Here is a 12,208-nt window from a genome sequence, read left to right on the forward strand (position 1 = left end):
ATTTCGGGGTTCAAACCCGACATCCAAACCACTATACTGAATCAGACGGTGAATCCTGACCATCTGTTTGGCCCAGAGGTGGATGCCACACTGGAAAAGATGAAAAAAGATATGGAAACTGCCAAGTCCATGGGGGCTTTACAAAGTCAGCAGTTTCGGAGTGGTTCCTTTCGCCGCTCAAACTCCAGAGGCACCACGAGGGGACAAGCATCCCAGTCCACACAATATTTCAAGACTAACACCCAAGCCTCGTATAACAACAAAAATAGAGGTGGTTACAGAGGCAATAATGTCAAGGGCAGGGGACGTGGAAACAATAGCTCCAGGTCCACCGCCAACAACAAACAGTGACGTCTTGTCACTGCCCCCCGGCCATGCAACACCGGTCGGGGGGAGGCTCCAGCAGTTCCTGCCGGCGTGGAAATCCATCACCACGGACAGGTGGGTGAGGTCTATTATCCAGTACGGGTACTGTCTAGAGCTTACGTCCATTCCACCGGACATACCCCCAAGGAGCCGTCCTATGTCAGGCGAGCACTTGACCTTGTTGCAGCAAGAAGTTGTAGTCATGCTGCAAAAAGGGGCGATAGAGCTCGTTCCATTGCAAGAGCGGGGAACAGGGGTTTACTCCCTGTATTTTTTGATTCCCAAGAAGGACGGATCCCTCAGGCCGATCCTGGACCTCAGGCCCTTGAACTGGTACATCCTCTCGGAGCACTTCCATATGCTCACGTTGCAGCAGGTGCTTCCCCTACTTCAACGGGGGGACTTCCTGGCTACACTGGATCTGAAAGATGCCTATTTTCATATTCCCCTGCATCCTTCCCACAGGAAGTACCTCAGATTCACGATCTTAGACCAGCATTACCAGTTCAAGGTTCTGCCGTTCAGGGTCACCACGGCACCAAGAGTGTTTACCAAGTGCCTAGCGACTGTGGCGGCGCATCTCCGTCGCCAGCACGTCCACGTCTTTCCCTACCTGGACGACTGGCTCATTCAGGCAAGGACCGAACAGCAGTGCGTCGACCACGTGTCACGCACCATTCATCTCCTGCACGATCTGGGATTCTCTCTGAACTACCCAAAGTCCCATCTCCAGCCCGCCCACGTGCGACAGTACCTGGGTGCGACAATCGACACTCTGGCAGCCACCGCGCAGCCGAATTCAGTGAGAATCGCCAGTATCCAGGCGCTGATCCAACGATTCAGACCCCAGCACTCGCTTCCGGCGAGGGTGTTCATGCAGTTGATAGGCATGATGGCCTCCTGCATCTCCATTGTCCCGCACGCGAGACTACATATGCGTCCGCTTCAGGAGTGCCTTGCACGTCAGTGGACTCAGGCTCATGGGCAACTGACAGACCTAGTGTTGGTGAGCGGTCGGGCATACAACTCTCTGCATTGGTGGAATCCACACAACCTTTGCAAGGGCCGACCATTCCAAGAGCCTGTCCCACAGATTATCCTGACGACGGACGCCTCTCTCCAGGGATGGGGAGCGCATGTACTCCATTACACTGTGCAGGGACTATGGACACTACAGCAAAGGAAGATGCACATCAATGTGTTGGAACTGATGGCAATCTTCATGGCCTTGAAGGCGTTCAAAGTACATCTGTGCAACAAAGTCGTGTTGATCCGGACGGACAACATGACGGCCATGTACTACATCCAGAAGCAGGGAGGCACGCACTCTCCACAGCTGTCTCATCTGGCTCAGAGCATGTGGAAGTGGGCCATTCAGAGGAACATCTTCCTCATGGCAGAGCATCTCCCGGGCAAAGACAATCAAATGGCGGATCTGCTCAGCAGGCACAGCCATCAGATGCACGAGTGGGAGATACATCCATCAGTACTCCAACCGTACTTCCAAAAGTGGGGTCATCCAGAGATAGACCTCTTCGCCACAAAGGAGAACGCAAAATGCCAAAGCTTCGCCGCCAGATTCCCACACCCCCAATCACAGGGCAATGCGATGTGGATGAACTGGTCAGGCAGATTTGCGTACGCTTTTCCCCCAGCACCTCTGATACCGCTGGTGGCACGCAAGCTCAGGCAGCACTCGATGACTCTCATCCTGGTTGCTCCAACGTGGGCTCGCCAACCATGGTACACCACGTTTCTCGAACTGTCCGTGGTACCGCATCAAAGGCTTCATCTCACTCCCAGCCTTCTGACGCAGAGCCATGGCGACATTCAGCACCCAGATCCGCAACAGCTCAACCTGGCGATCTGGCTCCTGAAGTCCTAGAGTTTGGCTACCTCAATCTTCCTCCCGATTGCATGAACATCATTCGGGAGGCAAGGAAGCCCACTACCAGAGCTTGTTATGCGGCTAAATGGAAGAGGTTTGTCATCTACTGTGCTAACCACAATATTGACCCGCTAGATGCTTCCATTCAAAACATCATTTGCTATCTTTTTCACCTGTATCAATGCAATCTGGCATACTCTTCCATCCGCATTCACCTGTCTGCTATGGCAGCATACCTCCAGAATAGACAACACCTGTCACTTTTCAGGGTCCCTGCTATCAAGGCCTTTCTGGAAGGACTCAAAAGGGTCATTCCACCAAGGACCCCACCAGCTCCAGAATGGAACCTCAATGTGGTTCTTACGAGGCTGATGGGTCCTCCCTTTGAGCCACTCCACTCTTGTGAGCTTCAGTTTCTGACTTGGAAGGTTGCGTTCTTAGTAGCGATTACTTCGCTACGGAGGGTTAGCGAGCTGCAGGCGCTCACCATCCAAGAACCCTTTTTCCAGGTACATGCTAACAGGGTGGTGCTCCGAACTAACCCTAAATTCTTACCCAAAGTGGTATCCCAATTCCACTTAAACCAAACAATTGAATTGCCGGTGTTTTTCCAAAACCCAGATACGCTGGCGGAGCGCATGCTCCACACCCTTGATGTGAAGAGGGCCTTGATGTATTATGTAGACAGGACAAAAGATTTTCGCAAAACCAAGCAGCTTTTTGTTGCTTTTGCCACTCACCACAAGGGAAACGCTATCTCTAAAGCAGGGATTGCTAGGTGGATAGTGAAGTGCATTCAGATCTGTTACGCTAAAGCTAAGCGCACTCTCACTATCCCACCGAGGGCCCACTCCACCAGGAAGTTGGGGGCCTCTATGGCTTTCCTAGGTAACATTCCCTTAGAAGATATCTGTAGAGCAGCCACATGGTCTACCACACATACTTTCACTAAACACTACTGCGTAGACGTACATTCCAAACAACAGGCAGCTGTTGGTCAGGCTGTTCTAAAAACGCTTTTTCAGACTGCTGCAGCTGGCACGGGCGGCCGCAGATAATGGAGGGACTGCTATGTATTCTATGCACAGATATGAATTCAGCAGCCCACATGCCTCGAACTGCAAATGCTACTTACCAGTATGCATCTGTTCTTGGCATGTAGGGCTGCTGACATTCATATCGCCCACCCTCCTCCCCGGCGCCTGTAGCAGCTGCAGAATTCATTCATTTACATACATATGTTCATGGCATGGTCATCACTCACATTCTTCACTCCATCTCTGCCAATGGCTAAAAACAATCTGGGGATGGAGGCGATGCCCATGCGCACTGTAGTCCAGGGGAGGAGCCACCTATCTCGTGATACTTCGAAGACTCTTCCAGGACAACAATGTGCAATCATCCGGACCCAACACTAGGTGGCGATCTATGCACAGATATGAATGTCAGCAGCCCTACATGCCAAGAACAGATGCATACTGGTAAGTAGCATTTGCATTTTTTTTGTACCCTGCAAGCTTCTGGACATAATCCTTGTGGTGGACTTCACCCCAATGAATTCACTTTCTTACCATGAGTACTGCTTTTACCCAATTTATAGAGATGTCTGGCTCGTAAGACATCCAGTTTGCAGTAATTCTAGTCTTGACTGATATCAAACTACCTACTTTGAAAATTGCCGCAATGAGTATGTTCCCAAGTAAGGCTGCAAGAGTTGCCTTCCCGTTAGGAGAATGAGCTTTAGATTTTCCATTCAGGGGTTTGCTAGGTGGTTGGTGGTAATGCATTACTAGAGCCCCGACCTCAGGGGAGGACGGTTTGTTTGTGTATGTTATATTTTTGGATTGTGGTTGATAATTCTTCCCACATTGCTTTGCTATCATTTATGTTGCTAACATTATCCTATAGATTTAAACATTATCTGTGTTATTAATATCCTCAAATCAGCAAATCTGCTATACACCTCCGGCATGTAAAATATCAGTAAAAAGAAATCTTTGCAAACAAAACAAGACACAATCGGACCGAAAGAACCGCTCCCTTTCTAAATCTAGATGCTGTTTTTGGAATATAACACGAAAAGGCACAAATACAAGCAAACGATACAAATCGCCAGAAGATTGCGGCAAAGCAAATAGAGGAAAACAAGACGGACGGACGGAAGAGAGGGGAGGGGGGAGGAGAAATGCGACACGGAGGGAAGGGGAGGGGGCGGAGCGGGTTAAATTATACAAACAAAAAACAAGCCTTTCACCGTAACACGGCGGGCAGGGGAGGGGGCGGGCAGGGGAGGGGGCGGAGAGGGGAGAGGTGCGACACGGCAGGCAGGCAGGGGAGGAGAGTAGGAGGAGGAGGGGGGAGGAGAGTAGGGGAGGCACGGCCTAGCGGCAGGCAGGCAGGGGAGGAGAGGAGGAGGGGGGAGGAGAGTAGGGGAGGCACGGCCTAGCGGCCGTGCAATCAAGTAGTGAGGGGGGGGGGAGGCTGTGAGAGAGAGTAGGCAAGGCAGGCGGCTGGGGGCATGTGCACGCGCATTTAAGCTCAATGCGCATGCGCATTGAGCTTAAATTTCTCGTGCACTGCAAGGAATCGCCACGATTCCTTGCAGTGTGGATAAAGAGCGGATAAGTGCCAATACTCTCGCCTTGCTCGATGCGCATGCGCATCGACAGGCGAGACCTAAAAATTGCAAAATTAACTTTAAAATGCCAGTAGTAAAACAATGGTTGGCTGTGGTTAGAAAATGAGCAAGACTGAGTCAGATAAGCAGTGTTTTTGTGAAGCTCCAAATGAAAATGTCCATTTATGGGAATCTGAACCACTTGTGGCCGACAATCCCCTGCCTTGATAGTTCAACTGTTTTCTGTTTCTTATGAAGCATGATTCCGGAACAACATGCCCTACCCTCACGATTGTTTCTTATGAGAGAGACTTCCTTTTAATGCTCTGTCATATACCCTTCGTGCAGTTGGTAAGCATCAGTTGTGTTTTCTCATGGCTAGTCTGTGGTATTTGGTCTGACGTCCACTTGACACTGTGCACATTTTGCAAACTGGTTTAATGCGCATCTTTTAGAGGGAACGAAAAAGGCAGCACTTAAAGTAACTCTGTGAGCATTCTTCATCATGCTATTCACCATCAACATTGAAGGGCTTGACTTAATAGCATGCTTCTTCCACTGTGTAGTCATCAAACTGGATTGTGGAAAAGGATGTTCAAAGCATGTCTGGCTGTAGTTACACACGCTTTGCAAAAGTCCGCCATCTAGTGTTGGGCAAGGATGATTACAAGTTGTTTTTCTGTGAATTATTTTGTAGTCACAAGGCTATGTGACTCCTCCTTTCGGTAACTGTGTGCATGGGCATCAACTCTTGTGTTTTTTTTTCCTCCAACGGATTAGGATGTACTCTCCAGTTTGAGATCGTTTTCGGCCTCTGTTACATTAGATAATCCTCTACATCGGGCAGTATTGTTTCCATTAAGTAGATTATACTCCATATGAAGACATTTAAACAGGTTGGTGTCATCTGATCGCCTCGGCCTACGGGCCACGGCCGGGTTGATCTTTTTTTCGATTCAAACAGCTTTCCGAGAAATATTCTCATATCAATCTTCACTCTGTCTGTAACCTATGCCACTCGGCCGATCATCAAGAAAGTATGTTTGAGGCTTGCAAACTGTTCCGGTCAAAGAAAACTTTATGACGGACGTGTTTGTTGTCTTGAGATGCAGCACAGACCCTGACGACGCAGAAGACCTCTCCAGTCTGTGAGATAAACAAGATGAAGAAGCATCTGTAGCTCAAGAAAAATCTGTCTCCATACAAAGTTCTGGTTCCGACCAAGAAAAAGATTTGGAGCTGGTGGAATCCTTCCAAGAAAGTCATATCGTGAGTACTTCGACCCCTGATCCGGAACATAAAAAATTACTTCCGACTGCACTAAGCCGCCATGGCATAAAACGAAAAATATCTCGGAAACCCCACTCTCGAGCTCGGCACCGAGAAATCCGCTTTCAGCAAGAACCTCCACCTCCAGCAAATCAGACTCGATCTTCAAAACAGACCGAAACAAAAAGTACCTGTTGATTCGGAACAGAGTGGCCAGGCACCGGAATCGAAAAACATTCCCTGACCGAAATGTTTTACTTTCAGGCCCAAAACTTTTGTTTTTGGATCGAAATCACCTCTTCAAACTTGATCCAAAACAGAAAAGTTAGCAAATGCAGAATGGAACAAAGAAGATTATTGTTCAGCCAGCAAAGCCTCAAGTTTCTAAGAAACGCGTCGACTTTGTTTGTTTTCCCATGTCAAATATAATTTTCATCCAAATTGTGAATAGTTAAAGATTTATTGTGTTTAGTGAGAATATGGCAAACCATATATATATTGTATTTGGAATTTAATGCATTTATTAGTTTTTGTTGACATTGGGAGTAGAAATATTGTGGTCCAAGTTGTGGGTTATGCAACAGCGAGCCTGACCCGCACTGGCACGGTGTGTGTGGTGTGAGAGTGTGTGAAACTTGTGTTTGGCCAAATTTGTGAGGGGTACATATGAATTTAGTGGGTATAAGTGTCTGGTGTAAATGCATTGTATTTAATGTACATAGTCCGACCATTTGTTTTATATGAATATATATGCACAAAAAAATCCGATTTTTGAAAAATTAATTTAGAGAAAACCGAGAAATAAACCATTTAGTGGGGCAATGTTTCATTCATAAGGTCTAGTCAGAAAGATTTGGAGAATTGAGCTCAGTACTGACAATCGTTTTGTTCTTTAGTTATATGGACTCGGCCTTACTGAGTTGAGTCAAGGCCCTTTGGTGTTTTCTTTATCAAGTTTCTAAGAAGCCTTTGTTTTTTCAAGAGTCTGGACACTTCCCCCACTCTCTCTTAAAAAAAGGTCAAAGACACTAGCCATACACCACCACACTTACAATATGTCTCCATCACAGCCTACCACTCCACCTCCTAACTTTTCACCGGAGTCTCATGAGGAAGGCATTTCACTTTATCAAACCCCCTCTCATATATAGGATACTGATGATGACCTATTGGAGCACACATAACCTCAAGAATCTTGGGATGAATGATATAGAGCCACAGGACAATACTGATCCTGACCTCTATCCTTCATGGCCTTCACCACCAGATGATTTTCAAGATTTATTTGCCAGGGCAGCAGCCTTCCATCAGGTCCCTTTACGTAAAGATCCCATTGATGATGACTTATCTTTGAGACTCTCACTAATGTTCAGAGAATAACGCAATATTTACCAATGTTAAAAGGAGTTCTTTGTCATGCTGATAACATTTTTAAATATCCAGTTAGAGCTCGCATTATCACATTGAGAATAGAGAAAAAGTACAAGGCTGCATGCACCTTCGGACTTCAGACTCTATATACATTAAGGGTCAATTAATACCAGACTCTTTACTTGCAGGACATGCTAGAAAAAGGGCAAATTCCCAAACCACTGGGGGATGCCCCTCCACAAGACCAGCAGTCACAATTAATTGAATCTCTTGCCAAAAGGGTTTCAGCACAATATGCAAACCAGTGGAGGATAGTTAAGAGGACAGCTAATAGCCAGGTTCTATTAGCTCACTACTATAGGGCACACTGGGATGGGCTCTCTTGCTACAATAGTTCAGAAAGAGGGGGACAGGAATTGGTTACAGAAGAAACTAATTTTAGACACTTCCATTAAATGTGCGCTTGATGCAACTGATACCGCGGCTAGAAGTATAAATACCAGCATTTTACTTCGTAGACATGCTTGGCTCAGGGTGCCTGTTTTTAAACCAGAAGTACAACAAGCTGATAAGCAACACCTCTTCGGGTCTCAAATCAACACAGCCCTTGAAAAAATAAAAAAGGACTCAGATGTGGCAAAATCTATAGGGCCGCTTAAAACCAGCACATTTTGTGGTTCCTTCCCCCCGCATCATTTTGACAAGGTGCTAGGTCTGCCACTACTCACATATCCGCAACCTCTGATAAAAATCAGACACCATCCTCACCTTCAAGAGGTTTATACAGAGGATCATATAGGGGGGAACAATTTTGAGGGACGTGGGCATGGAAACGCCATCCGCACTCCTGATAACAACCAAAAACAATGACTTTGCATTCTCCCCAAACATTTAACACCAGAAGGGGGACATCTTAATTTTATTTTATACCACAATGGAAACACATTACCACCAATCAATGGGAATTTGATATTATCCAACATGGTTACTGTCTGGAACTCATCACCACCCTTCCAAACATCCCACCACACAAACACAACCTCTTTGTTCAGCACCAGGCACTACTCAAGCAAGCGATAGCAGCTCCTTTATTAAAAGGAGCAATAGAGCCAATTCCAATTCAACAACAGGGAACAGGGGACTAATACCTAGACTTTCTTATCCCAAAAAGGACATCCCACTCGGACCCATTCTGATCCTCAGAGCATTAAATAAGTACATTTTGTCAGAACACTTCCACATGATCCTCCTTCAGGAGGTCATATCATTACTTCAGCCAGGGGATTTGATGACACACTGGACCTCAAGAACGCATACCTTCATATACCCACTCGCTCAGCGAAACTACCTACGCTTTCTAATCCAAGGAAAACTTCATCAGTTCATGGTGCTTCCCTTCAGAGGAACTACAGCTCCAAGCGTCTTTACAGTACGTATATCCGTAGTAGCAACACATCTACGACGGTAAAACATTCATGCCTTCCCTTACCTCGACGACTGGCGTCTAAAAGCAAACAGCTCAAGCCTATGTAGTCGATAATCTCTGAACTCTAACTCTGTTACACCAGTTAGGGTTCACAGTCCACCGGAAAAATCTTTTTTGCAACCAGCACAAATACAACCATACTTAGGGAAGCCACTCTCAATACTCGCCTAGCGTTCGCACTTCCAAATTCAGTCAGGATTTAAAACATTCTGCCTTTAGCACAACAATTTCAGGTGGGAGTACAAATCCCAGCCAAATTGGTACTAAGACTACTAGGCATGAAGACCTCCTGCATATTCCTAGTTCCACACGCCCGACTACCTTTGAGGTCACTGTAGGAATGCCTCTCACGTCAATGGACTCAGTCACATGGTCATCTACAATATGTAGTGTTTATAGACAGCTGCACACAGCACACTCTGCTTTGGTGGAACCTACAAAACTTATCTAAAGGGTGAGTTTCTGGACCCAGTTCCCCAAGTCATTCCCTCAGCAGATGCCTATCTTACAGGTTGGGAGCCCACCTTAACCATCTAACCATTCAAGGGATATCAGATATAGAGTACAACACCACAGTCTCCATATCAATAACCTAGAGCTTCAAGCTGTTCACCTACCATTAAATGCATTCCTAACTCCCCTACTGAACAAAGTTGTCTAAATCTGGATGGGCAATACGACTGCAATGTATTATTTATAAAAACAGAGGAGGACACACTCTCTTCAGCTATAATGGCTTGCTCAGACAATATGCATTTTAGCTTTAGATCACAACATTTATCTCCTAGCAGAATGTCCCAGAGATGAGCAATCCAGGTTTTAAAAATAACAAAACATTTTTATTGCGTTGACATTGTATTGTCCATTTAGCACGATTGTCTAAAATGTACATTGTAAATTAACCAGTCTATCAGGGGTTGTAGAGGGTACATTCATAGTGAGGTTGGCTATTGGGGTCCCTGTCATGGTCTTACTTTGCCATGGTGTGTCTCGTTATAACTATAATAGAAGTTGTGTATTGTTCGGTTCCGGGTACTACCGACTTAGGTAATAAACTGGGGTGGGAAACTGGGGTAATTGGGGCAAGGTGAATGGGGTATCTTCCTCCGTGGCCGTCTGTAGTTGGGAGAATTGTGTTGCGCTGTATGCTCATATGTGGGGAGCTAAGGGGGCGGCAGGGGACGAGAAATCAAGTTGAAGACTTCACCAGCAGGACGCAGCAACAAGTCCACAAATGGGAACTTCATCCCCAAGTTTCACAAATAGACATGTTCGCAACCCCAGTAAACTCAAAATGCCAAAACTTCGCAGCCAGATTCCCACACCCACTAACCAAGGGCAATGCTGTATGAATTAACTGGCCAGGGATGTTTGCATACGTTAACCCCATCCCACCCCACTACTTTAGTTTGTGGTCAGGAAACTTTGACAAAACATCACACTTGCACTAATACTAGTTGCACCCACATGGGCTCATCAACCATGGTTCACCACTCCACTGGAACTTTCTCAGGTGCCTCACTAGACATTTCCTCTCTACCCGTACTTTCTCACACAGAACCATGGAGAAATTAGACCTCCCAATCCCATGGACATTAACCTTGCAATATGGCTGCTGAAGTCATACAATTTGGGTACCTAAACCTTCCACAATCATGTATGGATATTCTTAAAGGGGCACATAAACCTGCAACAAGAAAATGTTACGCAACCAAAATGGGAAAGGTTACTTATATATTATGAAATCCCCATAATGAACCTTTTTGCTGTACAAGTACCCACAATAGTTTCTTTTGTGTTCGCAAACATTAGGTCTTGTGTACACTTCTATAAGACTACATTTAGCTGCAATAGCAGCCTATCTACAAAACAGACAACCAACATTTTTAGTTTAGAAACCTGTCATTAAGGCGTTCATGGAGGGATTTAAAAGAATCATTCCCCCTAAGACGCCACCAGCACCATTTGGAATCTAAATGTTGTATCAACAGAGCTCATGGGACCACCATTTGAGCCATTGCATTCATGTCAGCTCCAGTATTTATCTTGGAAAGTTGCTTTCTTAATTACAAATACTTCACTTCGTTTTGGTGCTCTCCAAGCATTAACCTTAGAAGAACCATTCTTCCGACTGAATAAGAAGACGGTCTTAAGAACAAAACCAAAGTTACTTCCTAAAGTTGTCTTTCCTTTTCGTATGAACCAATCCATTGAACTACCAGTGTTCTTTACAAATCCAGATTCTGCAGCCGAAAGATTACTTCACACTTTGGATTTCAAAAGCGCTTTAATGTATTGTATCGACAGGACTAAAACATTCAGAAAGACAAAGCAACTATTTGTTGCATTTTTGCGCCACACACTGGGAGACCAATTTCAAAAAACTGTATTGTGAGGTGGATAGTTTTTTTTTTTTTAATTGTTTTTATTGGTATTTTCAGTCAGTATAAACAAACTGCAAAAGAAAACTACCATTGCACCACAACATTCGTCCTCCCGCCATAATGCAACTTCATGATAGCCCTCAACAGAATTGTAAAAGTGATCAAAGTACATGCATATCAGTCTAATTGATGCGATTTCAAATAATTAATCAGATATAACCAGTAGTCTCTGGGCCGTGAGCTCGCCGGGAGTTCCTCTTCATAAGTTAATAGGGTGTCCTTGCAATAAGTTAGGTCCACAAGCCATTGTCGCATGGTAGGAGACACTGAGCCATTCCAGCCAATCGAGACTCTACGTTGCACCAATAGCAGCGCTAGGACACAAAATTTACGTTTCAATGCACGTACATTAGGTACCAAACCCAGCAAACATGTGCGTATCGTACATTCAATGGGTGTAGCAAGCATAGAACTCAGCGCCCCAGTCACTTTAACCAATAATCTGCAATTCTCTGGCAGCTCCATGCTAGATGGATAAAACCTGCATCTTCCGCCTGACATCTTACATTTCGAGTCTGCACTTAACCCATATCTATAGAGTCTTTGCGGCGTATAGTACATTTGATGCAGGTATTTGTAGTGGATTATTCTTGAGTTGCCATTTGGTGTTAACATATTAGTGCACATGTCATGGACCATTCCGCTTCAGACAGTGGTGTGGACAGGCTAGTACTCCATTTCTGCCTCGCTTTCTCTGTGTTGCCCGCACTATCCTTCTGCAATTTACTATATAGTTTAGAAACAATGTGCTGCGCCGTAGGTACAGT

General features: G+C 45.6%; 1 protein-coding gene across 2 annotated transcripts in view; it reads left to right on the plus strand.

The window, feature by feature from the left end:
• EXD1 (exonuclease 3'-5' domain containing 1) overlaps nucleotides 1-12,208 on the plus strand; it is a 995,593-nt gene that overhangs the window by 87,419 nt on the left and 895,966 nt on the right. The gene's annotated exons all lie outside the window — the stretch shown is intronic.

This window comes from Lissotriton vulgaris, chromosome 9 (genome assembly GCF_964263255.1).
Source record: "Lissotriton vulgaris chromosome 9, aLisVul1.2, whole genome shotgun sequence".
Classification (NCBI taxonomy): domain Eukaryota; kingdom Metazoa; phylum Chordata; class Amphibia; order Caudata; family Salamandridae; genus Lissotriton; species Lissotriton vulgaris.